Source organism: Lagopus muta, chromosome 3, assembly GCF_023343835.1.
Source record: "Lagopus muta isolate bLagMut1 chromosome 3, bLagMut1 primary, whole genome shotgun sequence".
Taxonomy (NCBI): domain Eukaryota; kingdom Metazoa; phylum Chordata; class Aves; order Galliformes; family Phasianidae; genus Lagopus; species Lagopus muta.
This window is the reverse complement of record NC_064435.1, coordinates 91,826,486-91,842,841: the sequence shown is the minus strand read 5'-3', so window position 1 is coordinate 91,842,841 and position 16,356 is coordinate 91,826,486. Positions and strand designations below refer to the sequence as shown.

The window sequence follows — 16,356 nt, the reverse complement described above, 5'->3', positions numbered from 1 at the left end:
GTATCTGATAAAATTTCTGAAAAGATGATAAATTTCGCAGTAATGATGATAGTAAAGGACTGGTAATGCTGGCAGAATTGAAACAGGGCTAAAATGGGATAAGGCACCAATAACGACATGGATAAATGTATGTAGATATAAAAACATGCAATTGTATTAAAAACTCGCTAAGAATTGTGGATCATACAGTCATAGTCACTTTAATATGCATGATCAAAGTAAGAAACTCAATGTAAGACTTTTAAAAACAATTCTTTAATTCTGCTTAGAGATAAGCAAAAAGTGAAAATAAGTCTAACCTGTACTGGGCAGTTTTGCTTTAATAATTTAACCAGAGGCCCAACACTGTCTTTGAATAAAGAAAGATGAATAGTAGCCATCAGTTGTTTGTTGGTTTTGTTGTTGTTGTTGTTGTTTTGTTTTGTTTTGTTTTTTTCCCCAGAGAACTGAACAAACTATGAGCTCAAAAATCTGGAAACCATTAAACATATAAATAATCCCACCCTCCTTTGGGATGTTAAAACTATTAAAAACAATGAATAATAATCTGAACTAAGTTATCTGCTGTCCTATGCTGTGGGCTCTGCAAGATATGGAAATAACAGATGATGTAAAACCACAAAGTTCTTAGAGGAAATCTGCATTTGGAATTAATTTGCTAAACTGAGTTTTGCAGTTTCAAGAGAAACAGCATCATGATTTTCACCCCATATTAAAACTGTAGAGAAAGATGAAGGCAATATTTTATGTCTTCTGGGCACACTATTATTTCCATATTGGTGCAATTCCTTTTATGATACACTGCAAAATTGTTTGCTGTGATAATTGTGCACAGTTTAATTTATGGTATCTAAATAACATACATCTTTTCACAGCAAAAATCAGATCCCATAATTACAGTTTGTTCAGTAGCATAGCTCAGTATAGAATAGAGGCTTATAGTACTCAAGCAAATGGAAGCTGGTTTAAACTTTGTGTATAATTTAATTCATTTTGTTAAAGAGCAAAGACAAACTAAAACATCAGAAGGTGAATAATCCTTGGACTACTTGCAGTGGAAAATGCTGTTAACACTGAGTTGAAATATAACAGAAACAGTTGAGCACAGGAGTTACTCTTCATCAGGGCACACAACAGGAGCAGTTAAATTTCCTCATGTATGCAACTGTTGAAGCAACAGAGAGCCACTATCAAAAACACGGGCCTCATGTATGGATGGTCTGATGATTAGCTGTGTGGGTGGAGAGATTTCACTGGGAGTTGGGCATTGCTGGAGTATGGTTATACATGCACTTAGAAGAGAAACAAACAGCCCAAGCATCGCAGGAACAACTAGAAAGTGCCAAAGACAGCTTGGGGGAATCAGAGACATGCATGGGTGTAGTGTGACGATGAAAAGATGAAAACTTTCAAAAATTATCTTTTCTGCTTCTTTTCAGGACTGAACATAAACCACCAGAATAATAAAAGATATCGCCCTGCAGACCTTGTTAATAAGAGTCAGCAGCCAGAAAAAAAAAAACAGCAATCTCTAACCAAGAAATCCAGCTTGTCTTTTATACCAAGCCATGTTGAGAGAAACAGGAAGAATACAGAGATGCCATTCACAATTATAGGTAGAATAGTTAATTATAAATTTTGGTAGTTTATTCCTTATGTTAAGTTTTTATGAAATCAACCACCTGAAAGCATCACTGCTTAAACATTCATGCGATGGAGGTCAGACTTGTCAAGGCAAGACTTAAACCATGCTTTTCCCTTCTCTACTTAACCAGTGGAAATGGATAATTTTGAGCCCATTGTGGCAAACCAAAATTTCTACTTGTTTCATAGTTGTGGTACAGTAGAAATGCTAAGTCACATCCTGAAGCAGTGATGGAGCACCTGGTGGGAAGGCAGGGCCAACCCAGAAGAACTCAGGTGTAAGAAATGCACCTGAGTGACTGGAAGTGGTGGAGCCAGGATCCACCCCTTCCCGGACCTTATTTAAGGGTTGGTAGTGGAGGTGAGGGTGTTTCTTGCTGGAGATCCCTGCCTACCTGAGCCCTTCCACAGGTAAGCACCTTTTTTTCTTCATTTCTACAGCTGCTACACTTGGGCTTGTTCTCATTTGCTGTAGCTCAAGACTTTGCCGCCCTGCTATTATTGTAGTACTTCCCATCCCATTATAGCATTACATGTGCATATGTGATCTGAAATTCTAGCAGAGCCATGAATTGCATACAAATCAGTGGTTTTAGAGTAGCCATTGACAGAAATATATCTTGCAAATTCAAGCAACTGGAAAATGTATGACTAAGTTACATAAAGTTCCTCTACTTTGAGCTGATCAAGTAAGGTCCCATCTTAAACAGTCTTAAATGTCTGAATTGCATAAACTTATCAGTAGCTGGTAAAAAAAAGTGAGTTGCCTAGACACTCTTAAATGATAATACCACTTTTTTGATGAATTTTAGCTCTGGCAATGTCAACTAGACCTTGAAGATAACTGTGAGAAGAACTTCTGGACAGAATGAGGATTGTAATTTTTTAAAGAGTAAAATACTTAGAATTCTGTCCACATGTGCAGATGAAATCAGTTGGTATCCTTCATCTGTATTATGCTTGAAACTATTACCCTGCAAATAATAAATAGTGGCATGCCTGTATTTACTTATTATGATAGATTATTTGTGGTCAATGTAGTGAGAATGAAAGTTTCCTTTGTCTGCGGATTATTTTTATAGAATATGAAAGATTTTATTTTACCTATAAAATGACCACAAGCCTTATCAGAAAAGGCAATTCACTTCTTAGGCAGAGTTTATATGTCACTTTGTTGTAATGTTTGTAAGAATTTGGACCATTACGTCTTTCATTTTGAAATTACGTAATCTTAAGTATAGAGTTATTTTTACAGTGGTCTGTCATGATTTCTGTATTAACAAAAGGCAGACTTAAAAGTAGAACATTTCATTTACTATAATCTTATCATTCTAGTTGCATTGTGTTGTAATAGTAATATCATTATTTCTGTAAAAATAGAAGAAAATTTTGAAACAGTTTGACAGACTGGTTGTGTTGGTAGACATATCAACAATATACCAATGTATGACAAAAGATATTACTTTCTGTGGGGATTCTATGGCAAGGAATATCTTGGATGGAAGGAGGTCAAAGAGGTTGCTCAGGATACAGTATATTCTGATTTAGAGTCCTCCAATGCAGATTCTGAGTACAAGTGAATGATGACTGAGAAAGATAGTGTAAAACACTCAATTCTCCTGTAGCAATGTCTAGCTATTTATTTCTATAGAGCAGTTTGTCATCATCTCAGAAGCAGAGATGCAACTGTTCATGCTGCGAAAAAAATAAGTGAAATGTTGCTTGTCTCAACAAGGAGATATGCAGTGTGTTCTGCAGTCACTACTGGCAGCACAGCTGCAAGGGGCACAAACTGTGGTGCTTGGATTGCTGGAGTAGCAGCTTTGTAAACAGGCTTTGCTGCTATAGGAACTACAATTTTAAATGTACATATACATAAATACATACACGTATAAATGGGAAAAAGTTTTCGTATTAGCATAATTACACCAGAACTCTCCATGTTATTTGAATTGACAAAACCTGCCTTTTGTCAAGCATGGCTGTGAACCAGAGTAGAGGTTCTCCTTTAAAAAAAAAAAACTGTCAGTCACAGTGTGTGAAATTCTTCTATTAAACAAAAACACTGTCTTCATATAACAGTGTCATAGGCTGACTTCTGTCTGCAGGGTCTTGCTTTGACAGATACAAAGCTATATTATTTGATGGCAGTGTGGATCCATCTGGGAGATGGACTGTTGGTCAGCAAGGTTGAGATCTTGGTTAAGAAGCTTGGATGTAGTGAGAAGTTGACTGGCATCTCTGTTGACATACCATAACACTGAACAAACACTGAATGCATAGAGTGAATCCTTTTTCTCACTCTTGATGTGATCTCATTAAAGACAAAGCTGTTTTGTAGAGCAGAGCTGCTGCCATATGTTGTTTGCTCCATGACAGCAGGTTCCCAGTTTCCTATGTAGTCCTTCCTGCATCACATAAGCACAGGTGCTCTGGTGATCCCTCTCTTTTGGGAGGACAGCAGTGTCCACCAACACTCTCAAGGCAAAGGTAGGGGCAAACCGTGCTGGCTGGTGTGTATGTGCTCCTGGGAGCACCACCAGGAGGGAGGGAGGCATGATGGGTGTGCGTTCCCCAGCTCTGGTCACTCAGCTCACCTACTGGTTCAGACTGAGCTGGTGCGTGTGCACTATAGCCAGCGATGGTCTCATTTCACTACTTAACAGGAAGAGCTTATTACAGATCCTTAAAAAAGTGAATTTACCTCTTGTATGAAGTGAAGATTCCTGGAACATTTCTAATGCTTGTGTTCTTTCAAAACTAAATATCCTGTGCCTGCCCCTAAGCCCACAGAGTTTCTTAGCACGTTTGTGACACAAAAGGTGATGCTTGTCTGCTTGTTGGCACGTGTGCTTTTTTAGGTAGAACAAGTTGAGAGGCATTCTCTGGTCTCAACGCTAACTAGCATGACAAGACTTACATCTGCACTGCTAAGCTCTCCTAACCCCTAAGACAGAGCAGCCTCTTCAAAAGCAGCCCAATATATCTCTGTCAAGTCACCAAGAGACCCTGGAGCCTTACTGGGATTGTTGTTTCAGGAAATAGCCCTGGTGGATGACTACTTTCCTGTCCCAGACAGGAGAGACAGTAGTGCTTTGAGTTCTAGCTCTTCAGATGGCCCAGGATTTGTTTGAGACTACAACAATTAGCTTGTATCACAGCTTTTACTTACAATTAGCAGTATCACAGGACATGACAAAGTTTGTTCTTGTGAACTGTCTGTTTAGTTTGTAAGACTGCGTTTATACTTCTAGTCTTCTGCATGCAAAAGGTTATGTGGGGTCAAGGGTAGATCAGACAAATATTTGGAAGATTAGTCTGCTGAGACCTTCTAAACAGCCAAACCATGTCAGCTACAGAAAATCCTCTGAACTAAAACCATACAGAGGTTAGAAGACCAATCAGGAGGTGTGTCCTGTTCTTACTGATTGACAGACCTGTGATCCATAGCACTGAGGGCATTTCCCTGTTCGTGGAAGTCACAGAGCCGCAACAGAATCTAGCTCAGTTGTCCAAGACTTTATGCTATGCAAAGGTGATCATGGATTGGCTGTCTCTCTTCCTTCTTACTGAAGACTTACCACAAAGTGACTGGAGAGTAATGTTGCTGTTACAGCTTCAGTAGTGGACACAGAAGGAAATGAACAGACAACTGTACTCAGCTACATGTAGGTGTATGAAACTTGAGCATAATTGAGTATTGTACAGGTTTATTATGTAAAGAGCTTATTATGTCAACATCAGAATGTTTTGCTGGCTTGTAATAATAGCTTTCTTTTGTAATATGCCTAATAAAATAACTTTAAGTTGAAATTAAGAAAAAAACAGAATTAAAGCTTTGGTAGCACTTAGGTAATACTAATATGGAAGTGGAAGGAGAGAGTGGAAGGATGAGTATCCACTTGAAAAATGTTGTGTTTTGGCAATTTACTCATGTCAAAATGCTCTTCTTCCAGTCATCTCCCAAAGTAAAATCCAGTAACTTAGACAAACTGGCTATGTATTAAGTACACGATTTATGCAACTTCTTTGGTACTAGATGGAAGGTTTTACAGATTTCTTCTTGACAAGAAGTGGTAGCACCGCCCATGAGTGTGTTCTCTGGCTCTGCACATACACACCTCCACCTGAGGCAAGGCCTGCCCCTGGTGGGTACTGCTACATGACTGCACCTCTGCTGGTACTGACAAGCAGGGTGGCCATGCAGGCGGGTGAAGGAGCATACTGTGCTGAGTCATGCCGAGCTGAGCCAAGCTGAACTGAGATGCATGGCATCAATGCACAAGTCTCAGCCTTCCCTCCTGATTCTTGTGAGGCAGCTGGGAGCAGAACTACCTACTCTGATCAATCCAAGGCTGACTTTGTCTCCCAGGCAACCAGTATGATAGGCTCTTATGTCCCCCTGCTCCAGGCACTGGTGCTCGGCCCACTGAACCAGCCAGCCATGGGGGTAGGCACTGCTACTGGGCACTCCTAGCCCAGGGCATGGAGGCTCTGAGCCCACCTTGTGGGTGTTGCTATGGCAGCCATGAGGACAGCCAGTCACCGTGGGTCCAGTCAGATGTGGTCTGGCACAGAAGGTGATGGGAATCTGGAATTCTGAAGTGGACCTGTGGACACCAGCTGTACTAAGTGTTGTCAATGCAGTGGTTCAGTTGTGTCCATTTCTGCAATTTCAATTTGCCAGTAAGTCCAGGTCTGCCACCTCTGAGGAAATTAATAATTAATTTTTTTACAGAGGAAGCCAGCCAACACACAACATGTCAGTTTATTTTATTCCACCTCACATTCTTAACAAGAAATGAACATGTTATACATGTATAAGCCACAATCTAGTCCACAAATACAGTAAAAAGAGTATATAACAGACTTGGACAGTGGATTCTGTTTCTGTACCTCATTATCATTTCTTTAATTGCTGTTGCAACAGGTGAGATTAGAAGTGTGACACGTTTACCTGTTGTTTGGAAGCTGCCACAGGAATGGAGAAAAACCATTGCTCTTTTCATTAAAATCTCTTTGAAGTAAGAATTGCCTGATTCACTTAGCATCTTCATTCTGAAAATTATTGTCTGGTTCAAGTATTAGTTGGAAGATCATAGAATGAGTCATAGAATGGCCTGGGTTGAAAAGGACCGCACATTCATCCGGTTCCAACCCCCTGCTGTGTGCAGGGTCACCAACCAGCAGCCTAGGCTGCCCAGAGCCACATCCAGCCTGGCCTTGAATGCCTTCAGGGATGGGGCATCCACAGCCTCCTTGGGCAACCTGTTCCAGTGCCTCACCACCCTCTGGCTGAAAAACTTCCTCATAACATCTAACCTAAACCTCCCTTGTCTTAATTTAAAAGTATTCCCTCTTGTCCTATCGCTATCCACCCTCACAAACAGCCATTCCCCCTCCTGTTTCTATGCTCCCTTCAAGTACTGGAAGGCCACGATGAGGTCTCTCCAGAGCCTTCTCTTCTCCAAGCTAAACAAGCCCAGTTCCCTCAACCTTTCTTCATAGGAGTGGTGCTCCAGCCCTCTGATAATCGTAGTGGCCTTCCTATGGACTCATTCCAAAAGCTTTGTGTCTTTCTTGTGCAGGGGACCCTGGGCCTGGATTCAAAAATTTAGATAGGTCTCACAGTAGCTGTGTAGAGGGGGACAATCACCTCTCTCTTCCTGCTGGACACCCCTTTTTTAATGCAGCCCAGAACACAGTTGGCCTTCTGGGCTGCAAGCGCACACTGCTGCCTCATGGCCAGCTTCTCGTCCCCCAGGACATCCCAAGTCTTCTGCTCTCAAGATCTCCCCTAGTTTTTATAAGTACCTGGGATGCATCAGATCCTCGAGTATAGAGATATCAGTTCTTTTCATAGGTATGAGTTCTTTGCCTCAGTCTTTGCTGGCAGTCAGGATTGTAATATTTCTCACGTCCTTGAGCCCTGCAGCCGTAAACCTCTAGGTGGGAACTGGGGGAGTAAATCCCTCCTGACTACAAGGGCAGAGCAAGTCCGAGACTGCCTCATGAGACTGAAAGTGTACAAGTCTATGGGGCCAGATGGTGTGCATCCCAGGGTTCTGAAGGAGCTGGCTGAGGTGGTTGTCAAGCCGCTCTCCATCGTATTTGAAAAGTCATGGCTGTCAGGTGAGGTCCCAGATGACTGGAGGGAGGGTCACGTCACTCCCATTTACAAGAAAGGGAGTAAGGAGGACCTCAGGAACTACAGGCCAGTGATTCTCACCTCTGTGCCTGGGAAGATCACGGAGCAGATCCTTCTGGATGACGTGCTTGATCACATGAGGAATAAGTGTGTGATCCGAGACAGCCAGCACGGCTTCACCAGAGGAAGGTCACGCTTAACCAATTTGGTGGCCTTCTATGATGGAGTGACGGCATTGGTGGGGAAGGGGAAGGTGACCAATGCCATTTAGCTGGACTTGAGCAAAGCCTTTGACATGGTCCTCCACCATATGCTTGTCTACAAATAGGAAGGATGTGGATTTCAGGGGTGGACCACCCAATGGATAAGGAATTGGTTAAAAGGGCTCAGACGGATGGTGGTGATTAATGGTTCTATGTCCAGGTGGAGGTTGTAAATGAGCAGTGTCCCCCAGGGGTCTGTCTTAGGACCAGTGCTCTTTAACATCTTCATCAATGACGTTGATGATTGACATCGAATCAAGTGCACCCTCAGCAAGTTTGCTGATGACACCAAGCTGAATGGTGCAGTTGACACAGTGGAAGGAAGGGATGCCATTCAGAGGGACCTCAACAGGCTTGAAAAGTGGGCCTGGGTGAACCTAATGAGGTTCAACACGGCAAAGTGCGAGGTTTTGCACTTGAGTCAGAGGAATCCCAGGCATCTATACAGACTGGAAGGAGCAGTCCTTGAGAGCAGCCCTGCAGAGAAAAACCTGGGGGTCCTGATGGATGAAAAACTTAACATGAGCCTGAAGTGTGCTCATGCAGCTCTTTCAACTCAGAAAGCAATTGAAGCAAATGGGCTTCATCAGAAGAGGTGTGGCCAGCAGGGACAAGGAGGTGATTGTCCTTCTCTACCCTGCTATTGTGAGGCCCCATCTGGAGTACTGTGTCCAAGTCTGGAGCCAAGAAAGAGAGCTGTTGGAGGGGGTCCAGAGGAGAGCCACAAAGGTAATCAGGAAGCTGGAGCATCTCCCCTGGCTGAGGGAGCTGGGCTTGTTCAGCCTGGAGGAAAAAAGGCTTCAGGGTGACCTCATTGCAGCCTTTCAGTACCTAAAGGGAGCTTACAAACAGGAGGGGAATCAACTCTTTGAAAGGGTACATAATGGCAGGACAAAGGGAAATGGTTTTAAGTTGAGGGAGAGAAGATTTAGGTTGGATGTTGGGGGAAATTCTTTACAGAAAGAGTAGTGAGGTGCTGGAACAGCTGCCCAGAGAGGCTGTGAATGCCCCATCCATCCCTGGAGGTCTTCAGGGTCAGGTTGGATGGGGCCCTGGGCAGCCTGGTCTAATATTAAATGGGGAGGTTTATGACCCAGCATGTGGCAGGCAGTTGGAGATTCATGATCCTTGAGCTCCCTTCCAACCCAGGCAGTTCTGTGATTCTGTGATTCTGTAATTCTGCGATCAGAAGAGCTATCCCTTGGGGCAACAATTTGGCAGTGTGGCCTTTCAGAGTGTATTTGGGGCACACTTATCAACAAAGTGGAAACAGTTTGCAGTGGTTCAAAAATTATCTGTTCCCAGAAAATTGTCCCAGCATCCACATTCTGACTTTGGACTCTTCATATGCAGTGATCTAATCACTGTCTTCATGCTTTCCACTATGTCAGAAGGGATGAAGTGTCCTATGTTGCACTTACCTGCACAAACACCCCTTACAGGAAGGTTCTCTCCACCTACGGGAAGGGAAACACCTATTGGAAACATGGCAAATTAACTATATTGGCACTTTCCGTAAACCTGAAGTAAGCAGTACATTCTGGTAGGTGTAGAAGTAGCCTCTGGCCTGTTACAGGCTGAGCAATGGGGGAAAACACTGTTAAGGCCTTGATGAAATTTAGTGTTCTCCCAAAACCCAATTCAATACAGTCAGGCAATGGCTCCCATTTTACTGCAGTAGTACAAAAACGAGCCAAAGAGGAAGGTGTTTGGTGGGTTTTTCATACCCTCTGTTATGCTCAGGCTAATGGTATTGTGGAACAGTCCAATGGCCTCCTGAATAAATTTTTGAAACTGGAAAATCCTGACTGGTCCGCTCACCTCTCTGATGCTGTTAAGAGTAAGAGATCACTGGGGAATCAATAGTTGTCAATGAGTTAATGCTTTCTGTCCCAAAGCCTCATCACTAAATTGTAAACTGAATGATTCCACCTGCTGTTTGAAGATTGATGACAACGGTAATGTTGTAAACCAGATCACCCCAGGTATATGAAAACAAACCCATGTTACCCAAGTTTTCCCAAACTTGGAAAGGCTTGGGCTCTGATTTCTTTTCTTGACTTCCAGGTAATCTATGGCTGAGACACATTTTGTTCTAACTGTTGTGTGCTACTGCAGCATTTATACTTGTACCTTGCTTGATCCTATGCTTTGTTCAGCTCATTCAACATGTGATATTCTCTATGCATCTTGTAACTTCCTCTACCAATGGACAAGCCCAGCAAGTCAGAGCAATGGTTGCAATCAAACCTTATGTAATAATTGTGTAGGATAGTACATTCTGGGGGCAAGCTTTTATGGGTATTGCTTCTTTGATGTGGATAAGCCTGCTCTGGACTATTGCACCTATGTCATAAGCATGCCATTACTATGGGCAACCCAAGAAGAACCAGGCAGTATATGAGTATGGACTCTGCAAAATCTAGGTGTGTGTCTTTTCCACTGTTGTGTTTTTCTTCTGCCAGTGATCGACTGAGGGAGAGCAAAAGAGTGAACCCGTACCTCTCCCTCCGTGACTCCCACCACGGACTGGATTCATGGAATATTGTGATGCTGCAGTAGTAACTATCTCTGCATTCCTATAGTAAGCCCTTCCTTTTATTTTCTAAATGAAAAAAAAAAAATGCAATTCCCGCTGTTCTGATCTTTCTTTGATTCTTTGTTTCTCTGTTTTTCTCTCTTTCTTTCTCTCTTCTTTCCTTTCCTTCTTTCCATCTCCTTTCCTCTTCATTTCTTTCCTTCTTTTTTTCTTTCCTTTCTTCTTTTTGATTTTCCTTCTTTTTTGTCTCATCTTGTCAGGTTATGAGAGAATATCATAGTGATACTAAATAATAGCACTAATAAATAATATCTACAACTCCATTCAATCCCCTCTCTTCTCCTTTTAATAATGTATTTGGTAGTCCAGAATCAACTCATTTTCTTCATCAACAATACTCTCCTCAAAGAAAGCAGTAAAGTTTCATTTCCAGAACACAGCAATTTCTATCTGTACTCAACCGGAAGCTAAAATTATTATATGTTTAAATAATAACGTAGCAAAAAGCATAGCAAAAAAAATGGATTTTTTTTCTCTTTAGTCTTTAATGAATCGTCTCCACTTTGATTTAGTAGCATCCCCACTTCCTCCCATCCCAAGGGGAAAGCAACAGGGCTTGACATTTCTTTTGTTATTAAAATATTGTCTAATGTCACTGGCCCAAAAATTTTACCTCATTCTAGCACTAGTACTTCATGTAGTAGATTCAAGTTTTGCTAACAATTTAATTGTGCTGATAGCTTCGCCAAATACTGGTCCAATTAACCTTGAATAATGTGTTTTGGTATAGCTAAGCATGTCTTATTTAACCATCCTTTATCGATATTTACGAGAGATGATGGGTAAGCAATATTACTTTGGAATAGAAAAGGCAAGAAGTATTTAATGAGCTTTCCTTGGCAACATAAAAATGTAATTACTTTTTTATATTGATAAATGAGATTATTCTCTCTGTTCAGGGTAGCACACTATTTACTATTTCACTTGCTATTTATCCATATCCTTTACCCTGTAATTTAAAGGGAGCATCATAACATCTGATTTTCAATGTCATTTTTGGAGCAAGAATCTTATTGCTCAACATTTCCTGTCATTACTAGGGAAACTAGTTCTTGGCACTAAGTACCATACAAACATAAGAGCTTTCCTGTTTTCTCTGCTGTGCTCATTGACCAGTAACATTCCCAAGATTTGTGTACAATACTCTGTATTTTAAGAGGAAGCAACAAACGTCTTATTGAAGCATGTACTCAGAGTACGTAACAATATCTGTATGCTGACAGCTCCATTTCCTTAGCAGTAAAGCTCTTCCAATATTCCCAAAGTTTAATTATATGAATTTGTTGTTGAAATATTAAAGAAGAAAACTGAGAAGAATATGCAGATGTTCAATGTCGACAGGTACTACAGTTTCTGAGGTACTGGGATAGTTGTATGGAAAATTAGGACTAAGTGGTGAAGTTCGGATGCAGACAAGTATCTCAAAACTCCTACTGTTACCTTCTTTGTAAACAGAGATTCAGAATACTACAGGAGGAACATTCCTGAAGGATTATCAAGATTTAATATAACAGTGTAGTATTATTTATTTTCAGTTATAGCTGTTCTTAAAAAAAATATCCCACAATCCCATATGCATTTTTCATGACATCTTGCTAAAAATTTACAACCTTGCCAAGTTGAAGTGGATATCTTAATACAAAAATAATTGAGGTTGCACAGGTAACATGAACTTGGATTTTTCTAGAATTTGTAGTGTCCGCACACATCATCTAAATGCTTCAATTTTTACTTGTAAGTTTTAGGACCTTACATATCAGTAATAGATAGTGAAACCTAAAATATTCAGCCATGAAGGACTGCTTAAATTACCCACCCAGACACATTATCTAGTGACGATGGACTTTTTCTGGTCTTTTTTTTTTTTTTTCCCCTCACAGACACTTCGCAGCTTGGATGGAGTCTCATTGGATTTTCTCCAGCTTTAAAGAAGCAGGATGAGGCACGGGGAATTTTTCTAGAGAAAAGAGCAATTTGGGCTATATGTTGCATTAAAAGAAGAGGCTTTTAAGGGCTCCCATTCAGTGTGGCTAGAAGCTAACTTGGCCAACTGCCAGGAGTTGTGCTCACCATGCAAGTATCAAAAAGGAAATCAGGATTTAAAACAAAAAAAAAATTGTATTCTCACCTCTTGGCCCAACCTGGGCATCAGATCAAAAAGGAGGAGAATCAATATCAGCTTTATATCTGCTAGATACTCAATGTCACATGGAATGAAAGGGTTCTTAAATAAGAAATAAAAACAGAACAGACTAAATAGAAAGGCTAAATAGTTAGCAGGTCTTTGTAAATATAAGAGACTGCATCCAAGAGGATCAAATTAGTGTGCTATGCACAGTTTAACATCATCGCCAACTGTTACGATAAGTTCTTGTGATATACGCTGTTTTTTAAACCTAATTTCTTGAACTCATCCTATTGTGTGAGAATATCAGCTTCTGTTTAAAAACAAGTGCGTTTTGTCATTGTAGCTAAAGAGTAAGTGAAAAATATGACATTGAGAAGGTCAACACAGAATTAATTAAAGTCAAATTAAAGTCAGTATTTTTTAAACCAAATCTCTGTGGTTATGAGGAAAGAAGCTGACTCACTACTTTTCTGTACCTGTTCTGCCAGAATGCATTGCACATTTTCAAATACAGTACACAGGGTGAAAAGCTTGAAGGCTTTTTATATTTCTGCAAGGATTCATCAGAAAACTTTTATTTCTTTCATTTTCACAAAAAATGAAGAAGCAGATGTATGAGTTTGTTACTTCTCTTTAACCCATTTTCTTCTAGTCCCAGTGGGTTTTAGTTGGAAATACAGGTTTGATTTATGGTTAATATTATACCACTAGAAAGAATTAACATATCTTTTTAAAACTCATGGCTGAAATACATGCCTTTAGAGTTGGCATACAAAAAAGCTTCTGAATCACTTGCACAGGACCTAGTGCTGGTGGGTATCCTAAGGAAAATGTTCCAAAGGAAAGCAGTGGTAGAATCATCCTGTGTTTCATGCTATTCAAAACACTCACAGATGTATTTCTAAGTCATATTTGAAGAGGCAGTTGTCAGGAAGGCACTGATGAAAAAAAAAACAACACAGAAAACATACTACATAGTATAAGGTGAAGTAAATGAGAGAGGCTTGCCATGGCAGAATTTTGGGTCACAGCGCTTCCTCCACTTATGCCAGTGGAAAAGCTTTCCTTGTTACAATAAGGCAATATGAAGCAGGTGGTGCATTTTTCATCTTACGATAGGAGCGGTACACAGAAGCTGTTTCAGAATCGGTATCTCCAGTAATCCATCCTCACTCTTTATTGAGACCACATCAGTGCTTCTGTTTTTCTTAAGTTTAGCAGTTTCTAAAAATAACAATGATCATTAATAGCAACGGTGCTTATCAGAGAGATGGCAATATTGAGAGAGCTATTGGATTTTGGTTTTGCATCAATATTAAAGGTCCAAGCCTAGAAAGAGGAGTTGGAGACAAGCTGGTGTTCTTTTTATACTAGCTCTTGTAATCCATCAGTTATCCAGTTAAGAAACTGCAATAAAATATGTACTTTATGTATTGCCATTGAACACATGCCAGTTAACGTGGGATGTCTGAGAAACAGTTGTAAGGAGCACACAGAAGAAACCAAAGGACCAAAATGTTGAACTTTAATAATACTTTGAGATCAGAACTGCCTTTGGTCTTACACCACATACTAGATATTGTTTTGAAAATTTGTCACATTTTCAGTTTAGTGACTAAGTGAACATTAACTTTCCTTAGGGTAGCAGATAAACTTGAACATCCCAAGTGCATGGAGTTATTTCAGTTCCCAGTATATTGCAGTTATATTGCAGTTTCAAGGGTAGGTTTTGAAGGGTTGTTAGAGATAGGCGCTTGAGCACCCTAAATGGGAATCCAGAATCCTGTCTGCTCTGTTGCATGTGTAGAATTTGACATCCCAGAATGTGATCTAAAAAATTACTAAGAGACTGCTATGAGCAACGAGCACTTGGAGACACTGATGTTTAGCCAATAAGAAATACTGAAGACAGAATTGGAAAGGTAGCAGAAGATCCCAGCCTGTGGTGGAGAAGACACAGCATTTGAGGTTATCATGTGTCACCTGGGAAGAAAGAATCTCAAGTTGTGGTCCTAGGTATATTTTCCATCTTGTATAGGACTTCTCTGGTGGAGTGATGGAAACCTCCTAGGGTGCATCACTGTGGTGTGCCAAGTATTTCCTGCAGTTCTTCCTCCAGTGGCAAAGAGAACAAATGGTGGCATTGCCCCAAAGAGGCGGCCCAGCATGCAATTGTTAGGGCCTGAGCCACCTCTGTTTTAGGATTATGGGCCAGATCTTTCACCCATTCCTGAATAGGCAGTGTTGTTTTCACTATTACCTCTGTTGTCTGTTATTGATTCTACCACCTGTAATGGAGAATAGGTAGCCAATAACTGCTTCTCAATCATATTGTATCTCTCTTCTGCTCCATGCCATACCTGAGACCAAAAGCTGGTTGGGATCCAAACAGATCCCAGTGCTGCCACAATCCCCAAAGTCTTCCTGAGTCACATGTATGTCTAGTTTGGTCGGGAGAGTGGGATCAAATATACTAAGCACCTGTGCTTGCTTAACAGCTGTCTTTGCCTGTTGAAAAGCATCCTATTCTGTTCATCCTCAATCCCACAAGTGGCCTTTCAAAACTAATTGTTATAGAGGTCTTAAAATCTACACAAGGTAGGGTATGAAGTTCTCTAATATCCCAGTATGCCCCAAAATTCTTGTAATTGTTCTGTGGTGGTTGGTACTAGAAATGCTTGAATTTTATCAGTGATATAGTTAGACAAGACTTTAGTCTTACCTGACCAAATAACTCCTAAGAATTTTACTGTCAGTCCAGCCCCTTGGACTTTCTGTGGATTGGTCACCCATCCTTTCTCCTGAAGGTAAGATGACAATTAGCCTACCACTTTCTCCAGTGCTTCCAAAGAGGAAGAGGTTAACATTAAATCATCAGTATAATAATATAATCTATATAATTATGTTTATCCCATTCTGTCAAATCATGCACCACTAAATTGTGGCAGAAGGTTGGAAAACACATATCCCCTTGTAACAGAACCTGAAAGGTCTACTGCCTACCTCCCATGCAAAAGTAAATTGGTCCTGCAATTCCTCAGCAATTGAGATGCTGAAGAACACATTGGCTGTCTCCAGAACACAATGGTAGGTCTCCAACTCCCTGCTCAACATGTCCGGGAGGCTGGCAATATTGGGTCCTGTGCCAAAAATCTTGTAATAGTCCAAGGCACACAGAAGAATACAAGACGGCCCACTCTTATTACAAGATTTAATTCAGGTCTCTTATCTTCTTCCATAATAAATTCTGTTTACTCATTGTATGCAGTTCTGTTTCCTGAGCTTTCTGATCTGCAACTGAAAGGTTACCCTGTTTGCAGAGGAAGTTTGCTCTGAGACATGGTTGTCCATGGGCCACATGTAAAATACATAATAAGCTTAATGTATGTAGGTAACAATTTATTATTTTACATATTTTTTCTTATTATTAAAACATTAAAAAAAGCAGCAAAAGCATAAAACCAGTGGAATGTTTGATCTTGTTTTTGTGAAACTAATGCATCAGGTCAGTTGCCATTCCTAGAGAGAACCATGACAAGAGTTCACTAGGTGATCATCAGAGATTTTTGATGCA

General features: G+C 40.6%; 1 long non-coding RNA gene across 1 annotated transcript; it reads left to right on the top strand.

Annotated features, from left to right (window-relative positions):
- The first annotated feature begins 2,001 nt into the window (after positions 1-2,001).
- LOC125690893 (uncharacterized) lies at positions 2,002-13,286 on the top strand. Its single transcript, XR_007375823.1, has 3 exons — positions 2,002-2,055; positions 10,521-10,639; positions 12,535-13,286. It is a non-coding gene; the product is annotated as an uncharacterized LOC125690893 (long non-coding RNA).
- Positions 13,287-16,356: the final 3,070 nt, after the last annotated feature.